Here is a 20,412-nt window from a genome sequence, read left to right on the forward strand (position 1 = left end):
CGAATATTAGATGAGTAGATCGAATAACTAAAGAGAATGTACTGAATCGAATTATAGGAAAAGAGAAATTTATTCCACAGCTTGACTAAAAGAAGGAATCGCTTAATAGGACGCGTCCTGAGGCATGAAGAAACAGTCGATTTAGTAATGGAAGGATGTGAGAGGGGAAATAACCAATTTCTTTAAGTTCAGTAATCAGGTTCAAACGGGCGCAGGTTGCAGTAGTTCTACAGAGATGAGGATTTTGCAGAATAGACCAACGCGGAAAAGTGCACGAAACCAGTCGCCAGACTGATGACCACAACAACAACAACGTGGTGGATAACGGAACAAATTTAAAAAAAAAAAAGCAATGTTGTCTTAGTTATGTCCATTTGTGAATGAATCAATTATTGATCATCGGCGTTTTGCCTGTAGTCTACTCGATCAACTGTTAATGTTTACCTATCGGCCTCGTTGATACCTTATGTTGTGGCATACAGTGAAGAACTGAGAAACCAACGAATGCGTACGCACCGGCTGACCTATTCACCAGTAAGCTGCGAATGAACCACTTTATTCTTATTCTGGTAACTCCACTGTAAGTCAATCAGTTCCGCCACAAACAGGTTCACAGGTTCTTCGTAGATTAATGTTGCAAACTTGTAGGACTTGTAGAGGGGAATGAGTATATAATGTTTTGAATAGGAAACCATGTCCAGAAACGTTTCGTTTCCGTTCTACAATGCTTCCACTTTAGACGTGTAACACGTCCACGTCCGATTCGCGAAACAGGAAAGTCGCAGCGTTGCTTTTTCTGATGTGCAACAGGGTAGATGGGATCACGTATACCATGTCAGATGCTCAACTGATGTCACTTAACGTCTCCCATGCGCAGAGCTGTTCTGTATGTACAGCGTATGTCAAGCTCTTCTTTGTTTAGAAATAATGTAAAGACAAAGAGTTAATACAAACAAGTGTGCTTAAGTAATAAATAATCGTTCCGTTATGTTTCCTTTGTTACCTAATAACTGTACTGCGCCACATCTAATTCAACTTATCAAGCAGCAGTGGGTGAATTAAACATCTGAACTGAAACCATAGTTTCGGACATGGGTTCCTATTCAAAATATTACGTATTCACTTCCCTTTACAAGCCCTAGAAGTGTTTAGCGGAATGTATAATGATGACCTGTATAATGATGTCCTAGGTTCTATCGTGATGAACTATAAGTGGAAGGAACTCTTCATTAGAATCGTCTGGTATTAGGTCGGGCATAAATATCGCAGTGCAGTTTCGTGTGTTTTCTCCAAAGATTTTGTAGTGAGCCAAAAGCTTACGACATGACTGGAACAACCTCCTTGTAATTCTGAATTTGGCACGGGTAAAAATCCAGAAGGAGGAAGCTGATCTATCATTTGTTCAGAAACCAGACTGCACATAAAAACGTCGTACGTGAAAGGGAAGCAGTAATTGAAGAGGAAGTGAGCAGCGTACCCCTAACGTTATCCAATTTGTACACTGAGCAAGCGGTAAGTGAAACAATGTGGGCGAACCACGAGGATAAGCTAGGAGGTGGTGCACGAAATGATGTGATACTTAGTGACTCGCTTTTCACTACGTACTTACATTTCAGGGTACGTGGCTGACCGACATTCTGCAAGTGTGACTTCGCGTAACGCCATGGAAGCTGCGAGGGATGACGAAAGGAACGTTTCAGCTCCCTCTGTAACCCGTAGTACACACTGCAAGGGTTCGTTTATATTTTAAGTTACCCCGTTATGATCTACAGCTCGGAGTAGTCTGCGAACCTCCTAACTTGCCAATCTTTAAAGTCCATTTTCTGCCGGAAATATGTGGAGAACGAAATTTTGTGATAGACATTTTTGTATTGCTAGTACGTGAGGAATCGCGCTGCGAAGTCCAAGTGCGCGAATTTTAATAGCAGGTATGTAGTTAATAACACAGAACAGATTGCTTGTTTATCCCATGAAACATGGCAATATATTAAACTTCCTGGCAGATTAAAACTGTGTGCCCGACCGAGACTCGAACTCGGGACCTTTGCCTTTCGCGTGCAAGTGCTCTACCAACTGAGCTACCGAAGCTTTACTTCTTGCAGTACCTCGTCTCCTACTTTCCAAACTTTACAGAAGCTCTCCTGCGAACCTAGCAGACCTGAAAGAAAGGATATTGCGGAGACATGGCTTAGCCACAGCCTGGGGGATGTTTCCAGAAAGAGATTTTCACTCTGCAGCGGAGTGTGCGCTGATACGAAACTTCCTGGCAGATTAAAACTGTGTGCCCGACCGAGACTCGAACTCGGGACCTTTGCCTTTCGCGGGCAAGTGCTCTACCAACTGAGCTACCGAAGCACGACTCACGCCCGGTACTCACAGCTTTACTTCTGCCAGTACCTCGTCGCCTACTTTCCAAACTTTACAGAAGCTCTCCTGCGAACCTAGCAGAGGTACTGGCGAGGAGGTACTGCCAGAAGTAAAGCTGTGAGTACCGGGCGTGAGTCGTGCTTCGGTAGCTCAGTTGGTAGAGCACTTGCCCGCGAAAGGCAAAGGTCCCGAGTTCGAGTCTCGGCCGGGCACACAGTTTTAATCTGCCAGGAAGTTTCGTATCAGCGCACACTCCGCTGCAGAGTGCAAATCTCATTATGGCAATATATTGTTTAGTAATATACTGTTCAAATTCATTATTGCACACAATTAATGAAAATATGTCTTTCAGATCTTATTGTGGTAATGAGTAATGTTTACACTACTGGGCTCTGAAACCCTCTAGGGCTCCACTACCTTGGGCTAATCTTGTTATAACAAGTTTTATACACCGGATATAAAGAAGGGTTAACACGATTGAGCTGCTGTATGAGGATACAGGGAGGATGGAACCTGCACCCCAATAGGGGAAGAAAGAAAGGAAAAGGCAGAACTACGAATGCAAGGACCCAAGAAGGACAAAAGACAAACCCCGACGATTGATACCCTCATCAAACAAAAACTCATACCGCCCATACTATTTCATTAAACATAAACCACAAGGTATAATTAATGCCTCTCCCCACATCTACTGCCGTGATGGCTCCTTAGAAAGGGCACGGCTGATTTCCTTCCCCATCCTTCCGTAATCCGAGCTTGTGCTCCGTCTCTAATGACCTCACTGTCGACGGGACGTTAAACAGTAATCTCCTCCTCCTCCCACATTTACTCTCCCATAAAGCAGATAGAAATCCTCGCCCAGCATATGAGAAAGAGTAAAAGAATCCCTTCTAAATCACAAAATTTTAGGAACTTCAAAATGATACAAAATTTTACCTTTTCTGGTGACCTGTTAATAGGTTTAATTTAATATTCCATATTATCTGGCCATTTAGGACAAGACTTCTGTAGATCATAGACCACAGAAAGGTTAAAATTTTATCCACTCAGAGTTCTTACAATCGCTGTGGCATCCCATGTAACCAGGATTCATTCTGTATATATATATATATATATATATATATATATATATATATATATATATATATATATCTTTAGATCTTTAGTACTCTTCAAGCAAGGATGACAGATTCAAATATTTCCTACACAACATCTTCTTCTCCAAATTTTGCTGTCTACATGTACACTTGAACCTGTATCTGATCAATGCCTTTGGGACTCACCTACCCTTTTAAACCAGACTCTAAAGTTAATTCGATTTGTTCACTCTCTAACACAACACAACACAACAAAACATTTGAAGGTTGCTTCCAAATACCAACATTAACACCTTCAATACTTTAAGCATACGCCGGCCGGTGTGGCCGAGCGGTTCTAGGCGCCACAGTCTGGTTCGAATCCTGCCTCGGGCATGGGTGTGTGTGATGTCCTTAGGTTAGTTAGGTTTAAGTAGTTCTAAGTTATAGGGGACTGATGACCTCAGAAGTTAAGTCCCACAGTGCTCAGAGCCATTTTTGTTAAGCTCACGCCTCCTGTCACCCATTTTTCAGAGCCTCATCACAAAACCCACTGCTGCTTCAAAGCCCTAAAGTCACAATGTCCCCTCATGTAAAGTATGAAATCTGCATATAAATTTTTCACATTGTTCACTTCTTTTTGTGACTCCTTACTAAAACCAAACCGCTTATCTCCTACTGTATGGGTGTAACTTTCTCCCATCTCTTTTTTTCCTTCTCTCAACCTCTGTCATCAAGAAATCACTCACATTGTTCCTCCATGACTCCTTTGTACCAACAGCCTCCTGTGACCATTCAACTGACTTCAGAAAGGATTCTCCTTCTATTTGTTCTCCTGCTAGTTTCAATGGAGAAACCATTGTAACCGAATGAGGCAAGAAGAAACACGAGTTGATTTGGAAGAGACAGGGGCTCCAGTATTAGAATTAGAATTTAAGAGAGCTTTGTTGCATTTGAGATCAAATAAGGCAGTAGGGATAGATAACATTCCATCAGAATTTCTGAAACCATTGGGGGGAAGCGGGAACAAAACGGCTACTCACGTTGGTGTGTAGAATGTATGAATCTGGCGACATACCATCTACCTCTCGGAAAAAAACTCATCCACACAGTTCCGAAAACTGCAAGAGCTGACAAGTGCGAGAATTATCGCAAAATCAGCTTAACAGCTCTTGCATCAAAATTACTTAGTTGGTTGGTTGGTTTGGGGAAGGAGACCAGCTGCGTGGTCATCGGTCTCGGGAAGGATGGGGAAGGAAGTCGGCCGTGCCCTTTCAGAGGAACCATCCCGGCATTTGCCTGGACTGATTTAGGGAAATCACGGAAAACCTAAATCAGGATGGCCGGACGCGGGATTGAACCGTCGTCCTCCCGAATGCGAGTCCAGTGTCTAACCACTGCGCCACCTTGCTCGGTCAAAATTACTTACGAGAATAATATACAGAAGATAGGAAAAGAAAACAGAGGATGTTTCAGATGACGATCAGTTTGACTTCGGAAAGGTAAAGGTACAAGAGGGGATATTCTGACGTTGAGGGTGATAATGGAAGCAAGACTAAAGAAAAATCAAGACACGTTCATAGGATTTGTCGGCCTGGAAAAAGCGTTAGACAATGTAAAAAGGTGCAAGATGTTCGAAGTTCTGAGAAAAATAGGGGTAAGCTATGGGGAGAGACAGGTAATAAATATGTAGGGTAATAAATATGTACAAGAGCCAAGAGGGAATAATAAGAGTGAGCGGCCAAGAACGAAATGCTGGTATTAAAAAGGGTGTAGTTTTTTGCCCGTACTGTTCAATCTGTACATCGAAGAAGCAATGATGGAAATAAAAGAAAGGTTCAGGAGTGGAACTAAAATTTAAGGTGAAATGATATCAATGATAAGACATTGTTACCGTGAGTGAAAGTAAAAAAAGAATTACATGATACGCTGAATGAAATAAACAATCTAATGAGTACAGAATATGGATGGAGAGTAAATCGAAGGAAGACGAAAGTAATGAGAAGCAGCAGAAATGACATCAGCGAGAAACTTAACATCAGGATTGATAGTCACGAAGTAGGTGAGGTTAAGGAATTCTGCTACCCAGGCAGCAAAATGACCAATAACGGCCGGCCGGAGAGGCCATGCGGTTCTAGGCGCTACAGTCTGGAACCGAGCGACCGCTACGGTCGCAGGTTCGAATCCTGCCTCGGGCATGGATGTGGGTGATATCCTTAGGTTAGTCAGGTTTCATTAGTTCTAAGTTGTAGGCGACTGATGACCTCAAAAGTTAAGTCGCTTAGTGCTCAGAGCCATTTGACCAATAATGGACGGAGTAAGGAGGACATCAAAAGCAGACTAGCAGAAGTCTACTAGTGTCAAACATAAACTGATGACTTAGGAAGAACCATCGTATTATTTCCAAACTAAAACCAATTTATATCTATCTCACGTATTAAATAGCTATACTGAACTACATGCAACATGTTTTAACTGTGGAATGGGTGTACGTGTATTCACTGCAATGGTCTGGCTTTTTATTCACTGCATTTAATAGTACAATACTCGCAGTAATAGAACGTTTGAATGGCACAGTGACCTGACTGTAAGCAAATGTCGTCACAAAAATTGTGGAAACCAAATCACTGTGCAAAAACTGCACTTCAATCTTTATATCCACGCCATTTTGACACGAGTCTGACAACATGAAGTAAATCAGAAAACCGTGACAGGACAACTGAGATACAGCAGCAGTAGTACATTTGTCAGCGGACGATCCTGAGTACACAGTAATGAAGCTACATCTACACCTACATCTACCTGGAAATACTGCAAATTATATTTGTCTGGCAGAGGGTTCATCGAACCACCTTCACAATTCTCTATTATTCCAATATCTTTCCGTACGATCTCTGATTTCCTTATTTTATCGTGGTGATCGTTTCCCCCTATGTAGGTCGGTTTCAACAAATTATTGTCGCATTCGGTGGAGAAAGTTGGTGACTGGAATTTCGTTAGACGATTCCGTCGCAACGAAACACGCCTTTGTTTTAATGATGTTCAACCCAAATCCTGTAGCATTTCAGTGACATTCTCTCCCATATTTCGTGATAATACAAAACGTGCTGCCCTTCTTTGAACTTTTTCGATATTCTCCGTCAGTCCTATCTGGTAAAGATCCCACAATGCGCAGAAGTATTCTAAAAGAGGACTGACAAGCGTAGAGTAGGCAGTCTCCTAAGTAGATCTGTTTCATTTTCTAAGTGTTCTGCCAATAAAACGCAGTCTTTAGCTAGCTTTCCCCACAACATTTTCTATGTGTTCCTTCCAGCTACTGTGTTCCATGACAGCGTGGCTGGCGCACATGACTCTATGCCGCCTTCGATTACTTTGTGTATCAAGACTGCATGCACGTCTTCAACTCTTCTGAAACAGCACGGGGCACGTCTTCAACTCTTCTGAAACAGCACGGAGACCAGACGGAATACATGCAAATAATAGAATACACAAAATAGGACTTGTCCCCTAATAGATCTCTTTACATAATAATTAAAATTTTATATTCTGAACGATTATTCTGGATAACAAAAAATACATCAATAATTCTACTAATAAAGCTTATTAACTTTTATTCAAAATTAGTACGAGATTCCACTTCCACTCAACGCAATTATTTATATCCAAGCTTTGCCTACAAAATGTCTGGAAAATCTCGTTCCCACACAGCACTCCCATTTCTGTCTACTCCCAATTATTTTTATACTCCACTCGACGAAGCAATTTTAAATCAAAATTCTTACACTAAATAAATAAAATATAAATGTCGTGTGACTAGAGCCTCCCGTCGGGTAGACGGTTCGCCGGGTGCAAGTCTTTCGATTTGACGCCACTTCGGCGACTTGCGCGTTGATGGGGATGAAATGATGATGATTAGGACAACGTAACACCCAGTCGCTGAGCGGAGAAAATCTCCGACCCAGCCGGGAATCGAACCCGGGCCCTTAGGATTGACATTCTGTCTCGAGAGACAGCTTACACTACATTCGTTCGTCCTCTGTTAGAATATTGCTGCGCGGTGTGGGACCCTTACCAGCTGGGATTGACGGAGGATTTCGAAAGGGTGCAAAAAAGGGCACCTCGTTTTGTATTATCACGTAATAGGGGAGAGAGTGTGGCAGGTATGATACGCGAGTTGGGATGGAAGTCATTAAAGCAAAGACGTTTTTCGTCGCGGCGAGATCTATTTACGAAATTTCAGTCACCAACTTTCTCTTCCGAATGCGAAAATATTTTGTTGAGCCCAACCCACATAGGTAGGAATGATCATCAAAATAAAATAAATCAGAGTTCGAACAGAAAGGTTTAGGTGTTCGTTTTTCCCGCGCGCTGTTCGGGAGTGGAATGGTAGAGAGACAGTATGATTGTGGTTCGATGAACCCTCTGCCAAGCACTTAAATGTAAATTGCAGAGTAATCATGTAGATGTAGATGTAGACATCCGTTCAAGTTTATCGTTGATTCCTTTACTCAGTTTTCTTTTTATTACAGAGAGCACGCAGCCCTCTGACCGCACAGGCTGAGCTACCGTGCCGGCAAACCACTCAGCTACCGGGCGCGGACATTCTTACATCAACGGTCTTTCATAAACTTCTGTATTTGCTTGTCTTTTCAACAAATTTTCGTTTCGCATTTCGTCAGAGTCTTCATCATCCATTCACAATGTGACCACCTGTCAAAAGCCTGAGCAGCCACCTTTTGGAGTGAGGACCGCTACAGGTAATCTACAGGTAATGCAGGAAGAGAGTCAGTGAGGTACTGGAAGATATCAGCAAGGATGTGGAGCCATGCGCTACGTATCTTGGTTGAGGGTCAAGGGCGCGAATAGCCCAATTGAGGAGGTCCCACAAATTCTTGACTGTCATGGAGTTTGGTGGACAGGCGAATACGGTAAACTCACCCTGGTGCTGTTCGAATCACGCACATACACTGCGAGATGTGTGACACATTGCATTGTGCTGAGGGTAGATGCCAGCGTGTCGAGGACATGTTTCTGTGGTAAGGTCTTATGGAACCAAATGCTGAGGTCATCGGTCCCTACCGAGGAAAAACAAACTGCATGTGGTGGTGGACATGGTCACCATAAATAGATGCATACTTGTGTTGATCCAGTGCGGCTTCCAGAAGGACGAGATCACTCAGGGAATGCAACGAAAAATTTCCCCAGACCATAACGCTCCCTCTTCCAGCCTGCAGCTTTCTAACAGTTGATGTAGGCCGTTCGCTTTCAGACAACTCATGTCGATGGAGGATGAAACGTGATTCATCTGAAAATGCCATCTGTTGCCACTCACTGGACGTCCATTGGCGGTACTAGCGTGCAAATTCCAGGCGTCGTAGTCCATGAACTGCAATCAGCACGGGCGTAAGAACCAGGCCTCTGCTGTGGAGGCCCATACGCAGCAATGTTCGCCAAACAGTCGTTGAGGAGACACTGTTAGCAGCCCGTTGTTTCATCTGGCTAGTCATTTACTCAACAGTTGCACGTCTATTCACCCGTACACATCCCCGCAGCTGTCGTTCACCTTTATTATTTACAGCCCTATTTTTGATACCACCATTTTGCCACGCATGGTATACTTTAACCATTGCGGCACATGAATAGTTTACAGAATTAGTCGTTTCGGAAATGCTTCCATCCTTGTCCCGAAAGCCAACGATCATGCCGTTTTGGACGTCAGTTAAATCAATCCCTTTCCGCGTTACTGTCTTCCACTTACCCCCGATGTACTTTATATACCCCTTACTGTTTCTCCTGCCACTTACCGTCTGTCAGTGGTTACTGCACATTGTCGTCGATCAAGGTGGTGGCCACATTAATGTGACTGGACCGTTCATAAAGGGAAATGTTAAAAATGACTGACTCATCAGCCAGCCCAAAGCGCTAACAATAGAAACTATACTCGATGAAATTTGGAGAAGGTGTCGTTCTTACACTTTAGGCATCGTTCGAGAAGGAATTTTTAGAAATATTTTAGAAAACAGAGGATGAAATTATTCTTGAAAGTAAGTTGCTGTTATAGAAATTTTGAAAACAGTTGATACTATGAAAATGGTTATTAGGTTTCTCGCTCAGAAATAAAAAAAAATGCGTGTTTCAGAATTCTTGCAAATTCAACCCCTAACGTTGTAGAATAGGGAATCAAAAGTTTTATTAAAATATTTCATCATAAAAGAATTTTTAAAACTACATCTTCGAGAATTTGTATTTCCCTTCTCGGATCAAAAAGAAGGTACATATTTTTGAAATTCAGCCCCTAAGGGGATGAAACAGAGGATAAACTTTTTATCAAAATGTTTCGTTATATTAAAACATTTTTAAAGCTGAGTATATCCTGTGCAAGCTTCTTCACCTCCGAGTAACTACTGCAAGCTACATCCTTCTGAATCTGCTTAGTGTATTCATCTCTTGGTTTCCCTCTTCAATTTTTACCCTCCGCGCTGCCCTCCATCACTAAATTGGTGATCCCTTGATGCTGCAGAACGTGTCCTACTAACCGACCCCTTCTCCTAGTCAAGTTGTGCCACAAATTCCTCTTCTCTCCGATTCTATTCAGTACCTCCTCATTAGTTACGTTATCTTCCCACCTAATCTTCAGCATTCTTCTGTAGCACCACATTTCAAAAGCTTCTGTTCTCTTCTTGTCTAAACTATTTATCGTCCCTGTTTCACATCCATACATGGCTACACTCCATACAAATACTCTTAGAAAAGACTTCCAGACACTTAAATCTATACTCGATGTTAGCAAATTTCTCTTCTTCAGAAACGCTTTTCTTGACATTCCTAGTCTACATTTTATACCCTCTCTACTACGATAATCATCAGTTATTTTGCTCCCCAAATACCAAAACTCATCTACTACTTTAAGTGGCTCATTTTCTAATCTAATTATCATCTAAATCTAATTATCATCACCTGATTTAATTAGACTACACTCCATTATCCTCGTTTTGCTTTTGTTGACGTTCATCTCATATCCGCCTTTCAAGACACTGTCCATTCCGTTCAATTTCTCTCCCAGGTCCTTTGCTGTATCTGACAGAATTTCATCGGCAAACCTCAAAGTTTTTATTTCTTCTCCGTGGATTTTAATTCCTGTTCCAAATTTTTCTTTTGTTTCTCTCACTGCTTGCTCAATAAACATGTTGAATAACATCGGAGATAGGCTACAACCCTGTCTCACTCCCTCCCCAACCACTGCTTCCTTTTCATGCCCTTCGATTCTTATAACTGCCGTCTGGTTCTTGTACAAACTGTAAATAGCCTTTCGCTCCCTATATTTGACTCCTGCCACCTTCAGAATTTGAAAGGGAGTATTCCAGTCAACCTTGTCAAAAGCTTTCTCTAAATCTAGAAATGCTAGAAACGTAAGTTTGCCTTTCCTTAACCTATCTTCTTAGGTAAATCGTAGGGTCAGCACTGCCTCACGTGTTCCAACATTCCTATGCAATTCGAACTGATCTTCCCCAAGGTCGGCTTCTACCAGTTTCTCCAATCGTCTGTAAAGAATTCGTGTAAGTATTTTGCAGCCGTGACTTATTAAACTGAGAGTTCGGTAATTTTCACACCTGTCAACACCTGCTTTCTTGGGGATTTGAATTATTATATTCTTCTTGAAGTCTGAGGGCATTTCGTCTGTCTCATGCATCTTGCTCACCAGATGGTAGAGTTTTGTCATAGCTGGCTCTCCCATGGCTATCAGTAACTCTAATGGACTGTTGTCTACTCCCGGGGCCTTGTTTCGACTTAGGCCTTTCAGTGCTCTGTCAAATTCTTCGCGCAGTATTACATCTCCCATTTCATTTTCACTTACGTCCTCTTCCATTTCCATAATATTGCCCTCAAGTACATCGCCCTTGTATAGATCCTCTATATACTCGTTCCACCTTTCTGCTTTCCCTTCTTTGCTTAGAACTGGTATTCCATCTGAGCTCTTGATATTCATATGAGTGGTTCTCTTTTCTCCAAAGGTCTCTTTAATTTTCCAGTAGGCAGTATCTATCTTACCTCTAGTGATATGTGCCTCTACATCCTTACATTTGTCCTCTAGCCATCCCTGCTTAGCCATTTTGCATTTCCTGTCGATCTCATTTTTGAGACGTTTCTATTCCTTTGTCCCCGCCTTATTTACTGCATTTTTATATTTTCTCCTTTCATCAACGAAATTCAATTTCTCTTCCGTTACCCAAGGATTTCTACTAGCCCTCGGCTTTTTGCCTACTTGATCCTCTGCTGCCTTCACTATTTCATCTCTCAAAGCTACCCATTCTTCTTCTACCGTATTTCTTTCCCCTGTTCCTGTCAATCGTTCCTTAATGCTCTCTCTGATACTCTCTACAACCTCTGGTTCTTTCAGTTTATCCAGGTTCCACCTTGTTAAATTCTCACCTCTTTGCAGTTTCTTCAGTTTTACTCTACAGTTCATAACCAATAGATTGCGGTCCGAGTCCACATCTGCCTCTGGAAATGTCTTACAATTTAAAACCTGGTTCCTAAATCTCTGTCTTACCATTATATAATCTATCTGAAACCTTCCAGTGCCTCCAGGCCTCTTCCATGTATACAACCTTCTTTCATGATTCTTAAACCAAGTGTTAGCTATGATCAAGTTATGCTCTGTGCAAAATTCTATCATGCGGCTTCCTCTTTCATTCCTTATCCCCATTCCCTATTCCCCTACTACTTTTCCTTCCCTTCCCTTTCCTATTAGCGAATTCCAGTCCCCCATCACTATTAAACTACGGTCGCGGTTTCGAATCCTGCCTCGGGCATGGGTGTGTGTGATGTCCTTAGGTTAGTTAGGTTTAAGTAGTTCTAAGTTCTAGGGGACTTATGACCTAAGATGTTGAGTCCCATAGTGCTCAGAGCCATTTGAACCATTTGACTATTAAATTTTCATCTTCCTTCACTATCTGAATAATTTATTTTATCTCATCATACATTTCTTCAATCTCTTCATCTGCGGAGCTAGTTGGCTTATAAACTTGTACTAACTGCGGTAGGTGTGGGTTTCGTGTCTACCTTGGCTACAATAATGCGTTCACTATGCTGTTCGTAATAGCTAACCCGTGCTCCTATGTTTTATTCATTAAGTAACCTACTCCTGCATTACCCCTATTTGGCTTTGTATTTATAACCCTGTATTCATCTGACCAGAAGTCTCGTTCCTCCTGCCACCGAACTTCACTAATTCCCACAATACCTAACTTAAACCTATCCATTTCCCTTTTTAAATTTTCTAACCTATCTGCTCGATTAAGGGATCTGAAATTCCACGCTCCGATCCATAGAATGCCAGCTTTCCTTCTGCTGATAATGACATTCTCCTGTGGGTCCCCGCCGGGAGATCCGAATGGGGGGATTCTACCCTTATGGTGGGTGAATTAGGTGATGTAAGGTTTTTTGAACATATTTCTTTATTAAGGAAAGTTTGAAGCCAGAACTAAGAAAAAAACTGTATATGTTTTGTCGCTCGGAAACGAAAAAACACGTGTTTCAAACAGGATTAACAAACACCTCCGACTCCAAATAATTGCTTTTCGTTTTTTGGTGAGAAGTACATTCGGAAAAGACCATGTTTCTATGGCCTTAATTAGCGTTAATTGTCTGGAATGTATTTCAATACGTGTGCTAAATAAAAAAAAGCTACTTGAAAGCCACCACGACAAATGGGCTTTGTCAGAATTGCATAGAAAGAGAAACGGATCTTTAATTTATTAATGTTTCAGTGCTCCTAACATACATTTATAAAGTTATTTTTGTTGTAATAATCACGCAAACGCGAGCGAAGCAGTGAGCAATAGACTGCTTTTCAATACACTCTGTCAACACGTTTTGTCAAATGTTATTTCTTTATTCTCTTACGGGTTTCAGAGACTACACGTTTCAGTTCCATACGAGAGTGAGTTCATACACAGACATAGTTTTCGAACCGAGCCGCAATCTTGTATAGCAGAAGGCCACTTCGTTGAATAAAAGCTTCATTTACCTCCGTCATTCTGCTGCTGATTTGTTATTTGCTTCGGTCAATTCATGTGGATTTACGTCATAAATCCTTCACTCCCTCTATTCTGTCCTTTGAAATCTGTCATTAATTTTGCTACTATTCGTCTTCACGTAGGTTTCTATTTTGGTTTAACCTTAACCGAAAATCGTTGTTAAGAAAATTCTTTCCTCGTTTGACATCTCTTCTAAGTCTCACCGACTTTCAGTGGCACTAGTAAAGCCGTTTCAGCACGTTAAAATTTATATAAGCTCGCCTTGTACTTTCATCACCGTTCCGAAATTTTCTTTCTAGTTAGTTAGTCATTGCCTCTTTGACGTATGATGTAATAGACTGCCCTCTTTATGACACGCAAGACCGTACCGAGGTCAAGTCGAGGTAGACCTCCGCCATGGGTGCAGGCACAGAAGGTGTGCAAAACCTGACAAAAAAAGATTTACGAGAGTCGTTCGATAAATCTGGTAATTTTCCATAAAAGAACGCAACATTTTTATTATTCCTTCATGGTTGGTAAGCCCTATTTTTCCAAATATGGTATAAAGAATTTCACCATTGTTGACAGCCCTCAGAATCGATCAGTGTGTCGACTGCGATTGAAAACGGAGAAAACAGAGTTACTTGCTGTTATCAAACATTCTCATTAGAAGGGCTGGACTGCCGTACAGGTCGAAACAGGATTGGACGAAGTTCACTCGGACTCTGAACCATCACTGAAGACCATTTACTTTTGGATTAATGAATTTAAATGTGTTCGGTCGAGCACCGATTACGAACAGCACTCCGGCCGTCCAGTTGGGGTCACCAGAAATGAAACCATTGAAAACATCCATGATATGGTAATGCAAGACCAACGAATAAAAATTCGCGAGAATGCCGAACGTTTAGTCATCTAAAATGAGCGAATGCATAACATGCTGCCCGGAGAATTGGCTATGAAGAAGCTGCGTGCGAGGAGCGTGCCGCAAATCCTCACAGTTTACCAAAAGCGCACCCAGCACGTCATTTCAAAACAATGTCTGGCAATGTTTAATCGCAGTCCGCAATGCCTTTTGGGCCAGTTTGTCACTATTGATGAAACCTAGGTCCATCATCACACTCCAGAGTCGAAAAGACAATCAGAACAATGGACAAAGGCTGGTGAAAGTTCACCGAAGAAGGCAAAGATTGTTTTGTCAGCTGGTAAGGTGACGGCCGCTGTATTTTGGTATTCCCGAGGAATAATCCTCAGAAATAACTTGGAAAAACGTAGAACCATAACTGTACCCTTTTACCGTTCATTGTTGGATCGTGACTTAAAAAAGGCTGAGGCTGGCACGTAAAAACGTGTTCTTTCACCAAAATAATGCACCATTCCACACATCAGCGATTACAATAACAAAAGTGTATGAATTTGACATTGAACTGGTTGCTGATCTATCCTATTCACCCGACTTACCCAAGTAACTTCTTTCTGTTCCTTACCTTGAAAGTTTGGCTTGCTGGGAAGAAATTTTCGTCTAGTGAGGAAGCGGTAGTTGCAGTCAACGAGTATTTTTCAGAGTTCACAGAAACTGGTTTTTCGATGGGATAGAAACGCTAGAGCATCGCTGGACCAAATGTATACCCCTCAAAGGAGACTATGTCCAGCTAGTACGGTGAGTTGCTTACGGAACAAACATTTTTTCCTTGCTGTTTTTAGCAGACTTGTCAAACCACCATCGTAAGAATTAATATGGAGGGGCACGTGAGTCCTACCACTGCTCGTGTTTCTACTTTTTTTCCTGCGAGGGGAAACCTTTCGCTGGGTCAACGCCCGTAAGCGCTGTCACAGAGTCATTTCTCCCAAGTAGCATCATACAGAAACTATCTACTGCTAAACAGAAGATTGTCGACTGTCGCTAACATGTTTTATGTGCGAAAAGTGCGCTTGGTTCGCACTGCTGTCGTCTATACAGTCCACTCATTTTCCACAGTGGAGTTCTTGCGACTATTTCGCTGCAGTGTTGTGGGATCTCAAATGTCAGCTAGCGTGTGCTGCGACGAATATTCTATTTGCCCGAACACTTCCGATTTCAGCTGATTTCTGTTGACCGAGAGAGACTGCTTGAGTTAGAATGTATCAAATTGTTTGAGAGAATAATAAGTGAAAAGAGATCTTGCATATTTCACTGAAGTGATTTCTTGCCAGAAAACATCCTAGATAAAAGCTCTGTATCTTGCAAACTGTGCAGTTGGTTTTTGTGCCAAAGGTAGCAGAAACATTGATACAACGCTCCTGGTTAACTAAACAGCTTCTTTTAAGTTCCATGTGAAACAAGTGATGAAGGTTTTTGTCGCATCTTCCCATTTGGATATTTTGACGATTTTTCGAAGAATGGGTCAAGAGATGCTTATCCAAACATGGAAATAGTTCTGAGACCATTTATGACAATGACAGAATCTTCTGAACGTAAGTTCAGCAAATCAAAGATGATGACAGAAAACTACGTTATGACGAATACTGCACTGTCAAATTAAGCTAACTTCTCGGTAGAAGATAACATAGTCACCAAACGTGACTCCAATGACTCAGTCAACTCGTTTTCTTCACAAAAGCGTCGAAATGCACGGTACGACTTTAATAAAAACACAATTCCCGGAAACGGATATTTTCTTAGCTCTAAAATACAGTCCTTTTACATTTATTTACAATTATTTATGAACTATTTATAATTTGTGAGGAATAAATAAAATATGTTGTACAGTAAAAACAATGTATGGTACCTGCCATAAACAATAATATACAGATTTTTTTTACCTCCATTATTTTTACGAAGTTTACATAAATTGTAACCTGTTTACTAAAAATACATTTAATTTGTTGTGTGCCATTTTTCATCTATATAACACATTTTAACAGTATTTCTACACAATGTTTCACTGTTAACAAACCTGTACTGATGTAACAAAAGTCATCGGATAGCGATATGCACATGTACTGATCGCTGTAGTATCGTGTACACAAGACATAAGAGAACAGTACATTGGCGAAGCTGTCGTTTGCACTCTGGTGATTCATGTGAAAAGGAGTCCGACGTGATTATGGCCACACGGCGAGAATTAACAAATTCCCAGCGTGGAATGGTAGTTGAAGCTAGATGCATGGGACATTTCACTTCGAAAATCGTTAGGGAATTCAATATTCCGAGATCCACAGTATCAAGAGTGTGCCAAGAATACTAAAGTCCAGGCATTACCTCTCACAACAGACAACGCAGCCGCAGACGGTCTTCACTTAACGACCCAGAGCAACTGCGTTTAAGTAGAATTGTCGATGCTAACAGACAAGCAACGTTGTGTGGAAAGACCGTAGAAATCAATGTGGCGGGGTCAGGGATTTTCTCTGCCTCGTGATGACTGGGTGTTGTGTGATGTCTTTAGGTTAGTTAGGTTTAAGTAGTTCTAAGTTCTAGGGGACTGATGGCCATAGAGGTTAAGTCCCATAGTGCTCAGAGCCAAATCAATGTGGGATGTGCGACTAACGTATACGTTAGGGCAGCGTGGCAAAATTTGGCATTGGTGGTCTATGACAGCAGAAAACCGACGCAAGTGCGTTTGTTAACAGTACGACAGCATCTGCAGCGGCTCTTCTGGGCTCGTGACAATATCGGTTGGATCCTAGACTATCGTAAACCCTTGGCCTGGTCAGGTGAGTCCAGTTTTCAGTTGGTAAGGACTGATGGTAAAGTTCGCGTGTGTCGTAGACTACATGAAGCTATGGACCCAACAAGTCAACGAGGCACTCTGCTAGCTGGTGGTGATTCCGTAATGGTGTGAGTTGTGTTTACATGAAATAGAATAGGTCTTCTGCTCCAATTGAACGGATCATTGACTGGAAATGAATATGTTCGGCTACCTGGAGACTATCTGCAGCCTCTCATGGGCCTCGTGTTCCTCAACTACGGAATTTTTATTGATGACAATGTGCCATGTCACCGGGCGGCAACTGTTCAGACTGGTTTGAACAACATTCTGAAAAATTCGAGCGAAAGGTTTGGCCACCCAGATGGCCAAACATTAATCCTACCGAACATTTATGTGTCATAATCGAGAAGTCAGTTAGTGCAGAAAGCGTTGGCAAGGGACGTCCAGCGACTTGTTGAGTCCATGCCATGTCGAGTTGCTGCCCTATGTCAAGCAGAATATAGTCCGACATGATATTAGCAGGAATTTCCTGACTTTTGTCACCTCAGTGTAAGTACAAAAGTACAAAATTTACTAAACCACTTTTCGGAAAATGTAGTTCTACGGGGAGGCGGGTGCGCAGCTTTGACAGGTCTACGAGGGTCGCAGGATTATCTAGGAACTGCTCTGATAACAAATGCATGTTTTTTTCTTTATTTCTAACTTTTATTTTCCAAGTATGATTTCTGTAGATTCTGTAAAATTGTTTATGTAATGTGTGAGGCTCACCCGCAAGCTAACACACAGGAAAAGAAACACCCATATCCTTCTACCTATTCAAGAGTCGCCACGTTTGTATAGAGCTGAGACTAGCGGACATTAGCACAACAAAAGAACCGGTGACCGCAACTGAATTGCATTGCGGTTGCTGTGTTCTCTGCAAGGCCCGAGTCCGTAGCCAAATAAAAAAATTCGAAACGTGACGCGCTAATGAATGGGGCCGTCCTAGAAGTATCACATTTGTTCTCACTTCAAGCAGCAGTGTACTTTAGTCTTTACTGAACTGTATGCAGTGCAACAAACATCATTATTCGCTTTTATACTCCATAGGTGGAGCATTAAAATGGTTTAAAGGATAGGAGAACGAAGTCAAAATTGTAATCGAAGTGAAATCTGTTCTCCATAGGGCTTTTTCATTAGGAAAGTTCATTAAGAATAAAAAGTGCCATTAATGGTTGTAGTGTAAACACCACTGCAAGACTAAAGGAAGTCGAAATTTGCAGGCATGATGAACCACGAACACTGAAATTGGTTATCGATCACAATGTCGATAACTGGCTATTATTCTCCCTGGCGACGCAACATACAATCTACGTTGTTGGGTAACGATACAGAAAGTAACATTCACCAAAAAACTCTGTTACCAGCAAAACAAGCTGATTCCCTCAAGTCACTTTCTTAATGTACCTATAGTATTACGGTTCAGCGTAACTAACCACCCCAGTATGCTCATAAATGAAACAACAAGCAAAGAAAATTTACTTTGCGGAAGTCACAGCATAACGTAGGCTGGCGCTGACATTTCTTGAAATGAAGAGTCTATCAATATATAAAACTGATGATGAAAGCCGAAAACAACCACCCCCTAAAGCATCAGCAATATTGAAGTATAAAGTAGGGGTTAGAGGAGCCAAGAAAGCGTTCATTTATGCCTGATGATGCGAGAAATATTATTGGACGCCAGCATCACCCTCACTCAAGTTGTATTAAAACGTTGTATCTGCTCATCCTGAGAAAAATAACCATATTATCGTGTAGAGCAACGAAATGGACAGTACTAAAAAAAGTACTGCCATCGTATAAACTGTAGTAAAATACATGAGCCACCCGTAATGAAAACAAGACAGGCGGAAAATAAAAAAGCGTGGCGCGCAAAACTCAATAAATAGAAAAATAATAAACCATGGGTCTTGCCGTACGCACCTGACGTATCAACGTATCACGGCGAGAACAAACACGAGCTGACAGGAGCTAAGCGCTGACTGCAGTTTATACGAGTTTACTACTTTTTTAGTACGGCCCATTTCAAGGAACCATATGATAATACGGGTAGGCATGATACAACAGACTTTACGAGTTTTATCCATTCCTTGGTCTGACTGATATACTTGTATTATAACATCGTTCATTTTTCTTTCTTAAATTTCAGGCACTTACCATCGCCGTTTCCTTCATTCAGTCGCTCGTATTTTGGCTTCCGTTCCTTTTGAGAACGTTTTAATACAACTTGACTGTGAGTGATGGGGGCGTCCAATAATCTCTATGTTTAGCTGTAAATGATTGGAATGTGGGTATTCTGCTTATTATGTAATCGATTCTCTTGAGGGTTATTGTCCGCTTCGTATACACTGAAGCGCCAAAGAAAGTAATATAGGCATGCGTATTAAAATACAGATGGTAGCGTTCTCGCTTCCCACGCCCGGGTTCCCGGGTTCGATTCCCGGCGGGGTCAGGGATTTTCTCTGCCTCGTGATGGCTGGGTGTTGTGTGCTGTCCTTAGGCTAGTTAGGTTTAAGTAGTTCTAAGTTCTAGGGGACTGATGACCATAGATGTTAAGTCCCATAGTGATCAGAGCCATTTGAACCATTTTTTTTTAAATACAAAGGCCTGTAAACAGGAAGAATACGGCGCTGCGGTCGGTAACACCAATATAAGACCACAAGCGTTTGGCGCTATTGTTAGATCTGTTACTGTTGCTACAATGGCTGTTTACCAAGATTCAAGTGAGTTTGAACGTGGTGTTATAGTCGGTGCAAGAGCGATGAGACACAGCATCTCCGAAGTAGCGATGATGTGGGATTCTCTCATACGACTATTTCACGTGTCAACCGTGTATATCAGGAATCCGGTAAAACATCAAATCTCCGACATCACTGTGGCCGGAAAAAGATGCTGCAAGAATGAAATGGTTCAAATGGCTCTGAGCACTATGGGACTCAACTGCTGAGGTCATTAGTCCCCTAGAACTTAGAACTAGTTAAACCTAACTAACCTAAGGACATCACAAACATCCATGCCCGAGGCAGGATTCGAACCTGCGACCGTAGCGGTCTTGCGGTTCCAGACTGCAGCGCCTTTAACCGCACGGCCACTTCGGCCGGCTTGCAAGAATGAGACCAACGACGATGAACAGAATCGTTCAACGTGACAGAAATGCAACCCTACAGCAGAGTGCTGGATATTTCAATGCTAGGCCGTCAAGAAGTGTCAGCGTGCGAACCA

General features: G+C 41.9%; 1 non-coding gene across 1 annotated transcript; it reads left to right on the forward strand.

Annotated features, from left to right (window-relative positions):
* The first annotated feature begins 2,505 nt into the window (after window positions 1-2,505).
* Trnas-cga (transfer RNA serine (anticodon CGA)) lies at window positions 2,506-2,580 on the forward strand. Its single transcript has one exon. It is a non-coding gene; the product is annotated as a tRNA-Ser (tRNA).
* Window positions 2,581-20,412: the final 17,832 nt, after the last annotated feature.

This window comes from Schistocerca nitens, chromosome 2, assembly GCF_023898315.1.
Source record: "Schistocerca nitens isolate TAMUIC-IGC-003100 chromosome 2, iqSchNite1.1, whole genome shotgun sequence".
NCBI classification, from domain to species: domain Eukaryota; kingdom Metazoa; phylum Arthropoda; class Insecta; order Orthoptera; family Acrididae; genus Schistocerca; species Schistocerca nitens.